General features: G+C 42.6%; 1 protein-coding gene across 13 annotated transcripts in view; it reads left to right on the forward strand.

Moving 5' to 3' along the window:
• Positions 1-11,697, forward strand: part of MYT1L (myelin transcription factor 1-like) — a 305,434-nt gene that overhangs the window by 35,379 nt on the left and 258,358 nt on the right. For all 13 annotated transcript variants that reach the window (XM_014540575.1, XM_005867251.2, XM_014540567.1 and 10 more), the window contains one exon: positions 6,420-6,513. The gene's annotated coding sequence lies outside the window, so the exon portion shown is untranslated. The remainder of the gene's footprint in view (positions 1-6,419; positions 6,514-11,697) is intronic.

The raw sequence follows: 11,697 nt of genomic DNA on the forward strand, positions 1-11,697 counted from the left end.
GCCCGCGCCCTCCTGCGCGACCCCCGCCCGTCACTCGGGACGGATGTCCTGTCACAGCGCCGAGGAACAGGTACTGGCGGTTTCCCAGAGTTCGCCCCGGGCCGAGCCTGCGTGCCGCCCTGTGCCCTCAGCGGGGTTTTTATCTGGTTTCCTGTGCGTTTTCGCATGGACTCCAGGGAGTAGGATTGCAGGCCCCACCTGACGGGGGGCACACACACGAGCGGCATACACGTGAGGGGAGGCACACACGTGAGGGGAGGCACACACGTGAGGGGCACACGTGAGGGGAGGCACACACGTGACGGGAGGCACATACATGAGAAGACACACACGTGAGGAGGGGCACACACGTGAGGGGAGGCACATACATGAGGAGACACACACGTGAGGAGGGGCACACACGTGAGCGGAGGCACACACATGTGGGGCACACACCTGAGGCTGTGAGGGCAGGAAGTCCGCCGAGGAGACCGGGTGCATCTCCCCGCAGCGCCCTGCTGTCTCAGTGCCCCACCGGCTCTTCAGCAGCACCCTTTTTCAAGTTTCAGGAGGCACCCCAGTAAAAGCTAGGAGACTGCTCACAAAAATACCGAAAAGTAAAAGACGCCAGGTGACCAAGAGGCAGGGCCCTCCCGAACCGCGTGTGTGGAATCCTACCCGCGGGGACCCTGTCCTAGCGGGGCGGCACGGAGGCCTCCACACTAAGTGCGCAGAGCAGGCCTGGGCCTCAGGGAGGTGGGCCGCCTGCCTCCGTCTGACGGGCGCCTCCCTTCCTGTTCCCGTAGCGACTGTGTTGCCCTTTCCTGTTTCGCCTCCTCAGCGAGGGGACCTTGCTTAGATAAGGCTGGTGTCTCCCCGGGGCTCAGTGTCCTGCCTCTCAGCCCCAGAGTCGCCGTGTCATCCCTTCGCAGGGTGGGTCCGTGGCCGCCGCATTAAATCTTCCGCGTCCGGGCTCAGGGCTCTTGTGATTTGAGCGCCAACATGTGAACCCATGGCGTATGCACCTCACTGCCCTCAGTCCAGGACACTGTCATCTTACAAAGGGTGTCAGCTCAAATCAGAAACCGCTGGTTTCAGAGTCAAGAAATAGGAAAACCACCACAGCTTTGTGCTAAAACCCAAGAACTTGACCCTTTTCTCTGATTTTTGATCATTCTCACTTCTTGTGTTGCTTCTGTGCCTTGTCCATAGTTTTGAGTTTTACTTCTCCAAGTTTTGCTTAAGTAAAAAGAGAATTTATGTAGAGCTGTATTTTTTAAATCAGGTTTTTTCTTATATCTCCATATTGATTTTTATCTTAGCCCTATAAGGTGACTATGGCAGTCTAATCTTTTCTTTTTATTCCACTAATGGAGGAGCTAGTTGAATTGTAAAGTTCATACTGCTAGGAAGTGGCAGAATACCAACTCAAATCTGTTTCTTTAGCTAAATTTTGAGCTTTTCTTTTGAGTCAGTGGTTCTAAGCCTTCCTGCATGTTAGGATCACCTGGGGAGTTTTTAAAGAAGAAGGTAAAAAGGGGTCAAATATATGGTGATGGAATGAGACTAGACTTTGGGTGATGAGCACACAATAGAGTATACAGATTTTGTATTATATAAAGTTGTACACCTGAAATTTATATAATGTCTTCAACCAATGTTATCCCAATAAATTTAATTTATAAAAGAAGAAATACTGATGCCTGCCTGGGCTTTACTTCCGGCCAATTAAATCCCAGTATCTGCAGGTGGACCTCAGTATGTTTTAAAAGCTCCCCAGGGTTTCTAATATGCGTCCAGGGTTGAGAACTACCCTGTTTTCCTCCCTCTCTGTCAGGGCATAGCAACTTTTCTTTTTAATCTTTATTGTTGAAAGTATTACATAAGTCTCCCTTTCCCCCCCTATTGACCTCTTCCAGCCTGCTCATAGCAACTCTTTTTTTAAAAATGAAAGCAGATAAAAAATGAAAGCAGAAGCCAGGGCTCCAGACCTGTCCAGCTCAGTCCTGCCCCTGCTTGCCTCCTGGGCACATGAACATTTGTTCAGTTCGGGGTTGGATGTGAGCTGGGGGCACTTAGAGGTAGAGAACATGATTTGATGATAAGTTTTCAAAGGTTATTCTTTTACTATTGAGGAAATGAGCCCAAGAAAGGGATTCCAGAGTGAGTAGAGGAGCCTTTTTGCCTGTGTACTGTAATTTGCAATTGGGTGGCTTACATCATGATACTCATGAGTGATTGTGATGATGGGTTGCCAAGGCTTTGTCAGAACAAAAATACCCAGACTCCCATTGGAGATCCTAAACCTGACTTGGGGAGGTCTTCCCCAGGGAGCAAATTTCCTTTCACTGCACACCATCCCTTCTTTCCTCCACCTCCTGGGACCTACCTCCTGGGATCCTGTTGGCACTGGGGTTAGAGTGAGGCTGTGTTTATGACATGATGCAGGTGAGCTTGGGGCTTGGGGATTGCTGACTCTGTGGGCAATTAATTGGATCTACATATAAATCTCATTTTTCATCTCAGACAATGCTTAAGAAAGTCACATAATTTCTCAGATACCAAATGCTTTAAAATGTCAGTCATCTGCACACTCCATTTGCAGAGGATTTTCAGTCCTATGTTCATATATTTGAAGATATTTTGTATTTACCTCTCATAGTCCAACTTTTTCATAAATTATTTATGGAAATTAGCTCACTAAATTAAACTAGTCTAGCCTAAAAAAAAGCAAATAGTGCATTTTTTTTTTAAAATTAAGAGTATGAGCAACTAACTACACCATGATGATACTTGAAGTATGGGTAGGAAATAGTATAAGCCTCAAAAATATGTGTATAAATAAACAGAAGATATAAAGAAACAGACTTTTAGGTTAATATGCAAAAAGGATCCAGGCAATCTACCAGCATAAGATAGAATATGCCCTCATTAGCCAGGCAGTATCATCTACCAGGGTTTCTTCAGGGTTGAGGAACCAAATAGTCACCCTTTTTGATGTTCAGCCTCACTCTTGTTAGTGAAGGATTCTGTCTGCCTGGACAAGTATCCCCATGGGCTCCGTCAGGGAATAAGGAATCTCAACTTGCCTCTCTAGTCAAGAGCCACAGAAACCCCCTTAATAACAAAAGAATAAGCCTAGAGCTTATATCAAAGGATAGGAAGTTTTTTAAATATCTTAGGGAAAATAAGTTTTGTTATTCACTAATTTTGATTTAAGAAGCTATCAGTTTTAAAATGAGACCACATCATGTATCTAATGAGAAATCTGATTTCTGTTTTGGGACAGCTATAGAAGAGGCCAAGTAAATATTTTAGTGTGATCTGTGTCTCTCCCAGAGAGTTCTGAAAGTCAATCCTTGAGTTCTGCTATCACTCTGCTTAAGTCTCCAGTGTGTTAAATTCCAAAGTTGATGTTGGTTTATAAAGGTTTAGTTTTATTGATATTATTATTTCCATGGAAAGTTTATCACATTTCCTCTGTTTAAAAGTGGTGATATTGATGCATAAATAACTATGATTTTATTGATTTAAAAGACAATATGAAATAACTGTAAAGTAACTAGAATTTATATGTATAAAAGCCAAGCAACTGGAACGACTGGAACAACTGGAATGACTGGTTGCTGTGATGTGCACTGTGGCTGGCCAACTGGCTCGTTGAGGGGTGGGGCTGCCTGGCCAACCTGCGGCCCTCCCCCTGGCTGATCCGGCCCCTGATCGGCCCCCCACCCCGATCGGGGGCAGGGCCAGCCTGGCTGACCTCCTGTGGCCCCTCCCCTTGGCCAGCTGGCCCTGATTGGCTCTTGGGATGGGCCGGCCGGACCCCACCCATGCACGAATTCATACACCAGGCCTCTAGTATTTATATAAATTTAAAACTAACTTCCGGAATTTACTGGATAATTAAAGCTTAATTGCAGAGGTCAGAAATCTTAAAGATTGTCTAACCGTCTATTACCCTCATTTTACAAATGATAGTCACCCTGTGTAATTTTGAAATTCTGACTTTTTCCCCCATCTGCAGTGATGCGATTATTTACATCTTATAGATTATATATATAAAAGGCTAATATGCAAAGTGTCCCTTGGGAGTCCCGCTGGGAGACCAGGAGTTTGATTGCTCGCTATGATGTGCTCTGACCACCAGGAGGTGGTGCGGAGCTAAGGAAGGCCCTGGCCAGCAGCTGGCGAAGGAAGGCCCCAGCTGGCAGCTGGAAGGCCCTGATTGGCCCTGATTGCCAGCCAGGCCTAGGGACCCTACCTGTGCACGAATTTCTTGCACCAGGCCTCTAGTTTTAAAATAAAATAAAAAGATTGAGACTGGCCCCTGCTAGTTTAATGGTTCTTTAAATCACTTAACTTTTGAGCATCTGTACAGGTTGTAAACCTAGTACTTTGCATTACAACCAGGATGAAAATGAAAGGAATGGCAATTTTAGAAGAAATAAGTGTGTACACATGTATACATGTGCATACAAATCTATATGCACAACTATCCTTTCTACTTGATTACATGAGTATTACTTCTATTTGTTTGCCATAAACTTCTCTTTTTAAGTGAAGTGGACAATAGATCTCAGCAGAGTTGTTTTTGACACCAAGTCTGTTCTTCTGATTAGCCCTTCCCTCCCTGCCCTCACTATGCACCCCTCTCTCTATTTTGAAGATAAGCATTCAGAGGAGGGAGAAGAAGTAAGGCTCTAGGTCAGGGGTCCTCAAACTACAGCCCGCGGGCCACATGAGGCCCGCCGAAAACATTTATCCGGCCTGCCGGGTGTTTTTGCCGCCGCTGCCTGTCCTGCTTAGCAGCCGACTCGTCCTGGGCCCGCAGTGCGCATGTGTGGAATGTCTGAGGGACAGTGAACTGGCCCCCTGTTTAAAAAGTTTGAGGACCTCTGCTCTAGGTGTCTTGCATAGTTGTATGCAGCTAGCACTGAGCCACTTTGTTTGCTGTGTCCATTGTCACCATGTGCAGGCAACCATTTGGGCCACTTAAAACCATTAAGACCTTTATTTCTGACTTACATTAGGCAAGATAACTCTAACCCAAGTAGAAACTAGATTTACTGTTATTTTCTCTTATAAGTAAGATTCTTAAGGCCTGAAATTCTCAGAAGTATCTTCTAATGGGTTCTTGGTTTTATTTTCCCCATTTATTAGAAATCATCAGAAACTTGATATCTGCATTACTTCTTTTAAAAGTGTACATATATTTGATTAGATTTTGAATGATCTAAGATGATCTCCACATTTTAATAATGATTATATTGTCCTGGAAGAGTCATCGACTCTATCTACAAAACAGTCTATTTCTGTATGTGACCCAGAGCATGTCACAAATGTTAGATATTTTCTTCGAAAGTAATGAAGAAACTAAGGTTTAAATGTTGGAGGGTCTGAGAAAAATGGAGACATAGAAGGAACTCTGAAGTCAGAAAGAGCTGGTCTGAGTACTGTTAACCTTGTTCTAGCTGTGTGTCTCAGCGAGCTACCTCACATCTTGAGCCGATATAACATTTATATTTCCTATCTTTGAGGATTAAGTGAGGTCCTGGGCCCAAGGTATCTAATAGATACTGTTAGATACTGGCTTCTCAGTTAGACATTCAGTAATGGTAGTTATTGTTTGTGCTGTTCTTAATAGGAAGATTCTTTTCTCACTATCATCATACACAGTAGGAAGTGTGACTCTGGGCAGGCTGTGAAGACCTGGAGAGAGAGGGCATTCCAGGTAGAGGTAAGGGATATATGCAAAGTGGAAGGCATAGAATTTCATGTTTCATTTTTCCTCCCACAGAATTGCTAAAATTGGAATGAATATGGTTGGTGGTTAGAAAAAGTTGAACTTGTGTTCCAAGGAATTCTTTTCCTTTTCTTCAGTTACCCCAGTTTCCCCTGTAAACCTAGAAAACAGGAAATATCAGAAACATATTTTTTCCCCTTTCCATCTTTCTTTCTTAATACTGACACAGCCTTAGGTAGGCAGTCCTAATGAGATCCATATTTGATTCTTCAGGCACAGACATGTTTGATTCTGGAGTGCTCGCCTGTAATCCAGAACCTTCTATTGACAGCAGTGATTACAACCTGACAAGCAGGCAGTGTCCTGGGCATTTGAGCTCACTCTGACTCATATCCCTTTGTTGGTGGTCTTTGTAAGCCAGGGACCTAGGGACTTACCCAAGTTTCACACACCTGACCTTGCTCTGTAATTTTATTAAAGAACAGACTTATTTCAAAAGCACTACAGCTCTGAGGAGACAACAGGATGTGTAGCTCCAGACTCTTCCTCAGCTGAAGTGCAGTGAGTGCAGTCCTTGTGCACAGCCTCCACTGGCTTAAGGAGAAGAGCTCCCACGTCGGGAAACTGTCCATTTCCATTAAGTCAGAGGAATGTTCTCAGGTCCACTAACCACTTTTTCTGTCCTTTCTTGCAGGGAAGCTTCCTTGGAGGCCGAGGCTGAGGTGCGTGCAGATGCCGCCTGGACATCTGTCTGATCCACGTTAACATTTGAGGAGTCACAGAATGCGGTATGTTCATGCAGATGGGGCCTTGCACTTACATTAGGATCATAAAGGTTACCTGAAACAAGTAGAAATCAGAATGCTGGATGCCTAATGTTGAATTAGGCCAATTGAGAAAGGGTTCTTTTCTACCAGTATTTCTTGTTTGATATTTAGATGCTTCAGTTTTACTTTATTGTTCAGTTTATTAAATATGCACATTAAGCTGATACATCAGCTATGACTTATTCTTATATCTTTACACTGATAAGAACATTGTATGTAATCTAAATGTTTCAGAAAAACAAGTCAAGCTGAGGGCCTTAATCCCAAATTATATTTCTACACAGTGTTTTCAACTTCTTTTTTTATTCCTGATATTTATATGGCTCCTTGTGAATTTCAGACACTTCCACTCAGATTATTTAATTGGGGCCTCATAAAAACTCTAAAAACTAAGTGGTGGGTAGTACCAAAGGAGCCTTTGTGTATAACCCCTGCATCCTGGCATCTCCTTTGTCCATCAGATGGAGCCTGTGACAAAATCAGAGTGTAGAGAGGCAAAAGTGATATTTTTTGAAATCTGTTATTCTTTTGTAAAATTCCTCTTTTCTAAAGATTTATTCATAGAGAGGCAAATTGTTAATAATGTTTAGCATGCATTATGTGTTTACTTTGAGTCAGGACCACTTTGTATGAGTTCCTACTCATTATCTTTTTCAGTCCTCACCGTACCCTCAAAAAGGAACTTAAGAAAAAGTAATCTCATAGCATGAGGCTTAAGAGACTAAAATTTTATTTCAGTATATATTATGAATTACCAAGAATTCAGTTCCAAATCTTACACTTTCATTCACTTATTCAGATATTAATTCAGCATATGAAGTACCTACTGTTTAAGCTAGACAATATTGATAGGCAAGTGGATTGGACATAGCCCATGATTTTGAGGTGTGCACCCTTTAGTAAAAGAATCTATACTTACATTGAGTGCTAGATATATAGTATGAAAAGCACTATAACAAATTTGCTTTAAAATATCTCATTATTGGCCATTTGTACAGTGACCATGATTATTCTTGATGCCTAACGTTGAGTATTTCAAGATCCACAAGAAATAAAGATTGTATTGTGTTCATTATACTTACCACAGAGTGTACTGTACCAGCACTTCTGGCCCCCACCCTACCCAACTTATGAAAAGGAGGGTTGTTGTTGTTGTTTGACTTCCTGAATATTTCTGGAAATGAATAGCCTACTACCCAGCAAGTCAACCCATTCCATTATTTTGTGTTAATGGTTGAAATTTTATTTGTAATATTTTTGATATGAGATTATGATTTCATATTACATGCCAGTTGTTCCTAATTTTAGCCTCTGGAGAGATTAAGAATGAGATCAATTCAACTCAGCCTAATTCAAGGGATATATTTTAAGAATCTGCTAGGGTCAGAAGCTGTTGTAGCTGTTAAGGGTTAATTTCTTTTTCATAGAAGAGCATTTCAAATATTTGATGGTAGTTATCATGTTTTCCTAAATATATGAGTGAAATAACTTACCCTATTTAAGGTAATTAAACTGCTACCATACTAAGCCTGATAAATTTCTATAAAGCAATAAATTTGACTTCAGTTTTAAAAAATATATATTTTATTGATTTTTTACAGAGAGGAAGGGAGAGGGATAGAGAGTTAGAAACATTGATGAGAGAGAAACATCGATCAGCTGCTTCCTGCACACCTCCTACTGGGGATGTGCCCAAAACCAAGGTACATGCCCTTGACCGGAATCGAACCTGGGACCTTTCAGTCCACAGGCTGATACTCTATCCACTGAGCCAAACCAGTTAGGGCTTGACCTCAGTTTTAGATAACACTCTTGGGCTAGTTGAAGAGTTTTCCCCAATTGACCATGAAGACAGAGATGTCCTCCCACCTTTGTGCAGATTACCAATGATTGTGTTAAAATGCAAACAAGTCACTTGCCCCAAACTGTTAGTAGTTGTGACATGAGAAGCCTTGCTGTGGTATGTGAGTTTGGTATAAAAGATAAACGTGAAATAATAATGGGGGAACCTAGGCTATCTGTCCTGGATCTGCCAGTTTCAGCAAGCCACTCAATTTCATTAGACTTTAGCTACTTCACCTATAAAATTAAGGTTACAGTAATCTGTGCAGGGACCCTCACTCCAAATTGTAGGTTGGAATCTTGTGTTTGGTGGCCTGGGCTCTAGATTACATAGCTCTGAGGCCACTCAGATCGTGGGAATATTCCTTTCACACATTCAGCAAACGTGGTCACAATCATGCATGCTTCTGTGGTAGAACTATGTCCTATGAGGCTGACACTTCTCCCAAGGTAGGAAACATTATCATTCCCATATCAAGGAGGAGAAAGCTGGAAAAGAAGGTTGTGGGACATGTGTGTTACATGCCGTTGAGTTGGCTGTGACTCCTGCTGACCCTATGAATGAGTGATGTCCACAGTGTCCTGTCCTCACAGCCCTGCTCAGCTTCTGTAGACTCATGCCTGTGGCTTCTTTTATGGAGTCAATCCATGTCGTATTTGGTCTCCCTCTTTTCTTGCTGCCTTCTATTTTTCCAGCATTAATGTCTTTTCTAAAGAACTCTGCCTTCTCATGATTTGCCCGAAGTAGAACAGTTTCAGTTTTATCATTTTTGCCTCCAGAGATGTTTCAGGACTAATTTACTCTAGGACACACTTGTTTGTCCTTGTGGTGGTCCAGGGTGTCCCTAAAGCTCTCCTCCAACAACATATTGGAAAGGAATCACTATTTTTCCAACAGCTTTCTTCACTGTCAGATTTTCACATCCATACTCAGTAATTGGGAAGATGAGGGTGTGGATGGTCTTGGTCTTTAACCCCTAGAGTGCCGGGGAGCGCGATCTCGCTCCTCCTGTCTTTTGCCGAAAGTGCCGGGAGTGCTATCGCACTCCTCCTGCAGTGTCCAGTTCTAAGTCTGCTTTTATTAGTGATGATGGTATTGCTAAATATGTCAATTCTTGCTGTGAAGATGACTATTTTGTGGAAGATATGGAATATGTAACTTCATTTACTTGTGATTCATAATTTTTTTCCTAAACTGCTGTAAAATCAGCAAAAATGCCTTGGCAATTTTAGCATAGTTCTTAGGATATTGGTTGGCACTCAAAGGGTTAATGACACATCTGTGCTCTTGGTGATCTTTCCTAGTTCTTTCATTGCTGCCCTTCTGTACACAAGGTCAAAGTGAAGAGGCAGAGACAGGGTTGAAGTCACCTGATTCTTAGCTGCCCACCTCTGGACTGCTCTGGGGGGTGGGATGGGGTAAAAGACTCACCTACTCCTAACTCTGAACTGCAAGTAGTTTCTGGAACATTTGGTTATCTTAGAGGTAAATATTTATTAACAGGGCAACTTTGATATGCAAAGCTATAGAAACAACAAAAACACATTAATCCATAAACGTGAACTGCACATGAGCATGCGTGTTGCATGCTTGACATCCTTCTTTTCTAAAAGTGCCTTCTCTTTTAGTTCACATGTGTTTAGTTGTTCATTAATATTGTCTTTTTAAATTTTGTGAATGATTATATTTATTATTTCTTTATTTCCCCTTCCTTGATGCTTATCCTTACTACTTCTTGTATCTTGTCTATTTCAAATTCCATAAAATTTACCACATTATTGGTAAATTTTGTTTCATTGACCTCTTAATTTGTATTCTTGACTTTTTGCTACATGCTGGTCTCTGCTTCTTTAACATTGTAAGTACATCCAGTAAACAATAGATGCCTACTTAATCTTCACAGTTTATATCCCTGATTAGAAGAAGTGAGTGGGAAAAAAAATCAGTGCCTAGAGTCCAGTGTCTGCCAGTTTGAGGATATAAATAAAAAACCCTCATAAACATACATCAGCCAAAGGGACGTACAATAAAGGCTTTTACTCAGCTCAAAACTAACCAGCTAATAAACTTGGAGGTACAATTAAATGGGTGGGAAAAGCAACCTGGCCATAGAGCAAGGTGCCAGTAGAAGTTTGAGGAAGAAACTTATTGCCTCCCTCCCTGACCTGCCCTGCCCTTCCTTTCCTCCCTCCCTTCATCCTCTCCTTCCACCTCTCTTTTCCTCTCTCTCCTGCTGCTGCTTCTGTGTTCAGTGCTCAGTCATGACAATAATATGTGAGTTTTGATATGGAAGAAACATTATTTTCCTCTGCACTCTAGACTACAGTCCAATTCAGTAATAGTCCTAAAATATAGGAAAAGTAAGTGCTCTTAGCCTTATAACATCTCAACCATAGAACAAAGGGAATTAATTTGTCATCTGTGCCCAGACCAGAAACCCTTAGTGGGACTTACAGTCACAACTGTCAAGATATGAAGAAATATTAAATGACTGAGAGGCCTGAAAACAAAGGTGCACTCTGGAGATGGCTTCCTTTATCTTAACAATCATTTTTAAGTGGCTGGGGTCAAAGATGACAGCTGAGATGATCCAGAGCTGTCTCCTTCAGCTGATGCCTAAGTCACAGTGGTTCTGGGATTGAGGGATAGGCAACTCAGAGATGGCCTCTGGGGAACCATGTACCTCCCTGAGTGGTGGGCACAGCCCCTAGCTTCCCAAGGCAGCGTAAGGAGTCACTTGTGACAAGAGCAAGCCAACGGGATCTGTGATGAGATTAGAATGAGAATGGGAGAGATATCCTCTGGCATTAGTAAGGTCCTATGTGGTGGCATATATCTTCCTTCTGCACAACCTGGCTCTCTACCTCAAGGTGGCATTTGTCCCTTAAATTTCCCTCACCATCCTTAAGTGTTTTCTTTTCCATGAAACTCAGCTATTAAAATACAGTCATAAAAAACATTTCATCTGACTGAAGGTTGGGACCTCATACATCCTATATAATAAAAGCGTAGTATACAAATTGTCCCCTCGACCGAAGTTGTTTCAGGAGTTTGACCAGGGGGCGGGCTGGCCAGGGGAAGGGAGGGAGGCCCCAGTGCTGGCAGGGGGCCAGGGAAGGGAGGGAGTACTCAGCTGGCAGCCGGCAGCTGCTAGGGACCCTAGTTAGAATATAAAGTATCAACTACACTGAGTGGCCAGATTATTATGACCACCCCATCGGTACTTCGTTGGGCCACCTTTTGCCTTCAATACTGTGGCGATTCTTCTTGGCATTGAGTCCACAAGATGTTGAAAGGTGATG

The sequence above is a fragment of the Myotis brandtii genome, unplaced genomic scaffold (genome assembly GCF_000412655.1).
Source record: "Myotis brandtii unplaced genomic scaffold, ASM41265v1 scaffold247, whole genome shotgun sequence".
In the NCBI taxonomy this organism is placed as follows: Eukaryota; Metazoa; Chordata; class Mammalia; order Chiroptera; family Vespertilionidae; genus Myotis; species Myotis brandtii.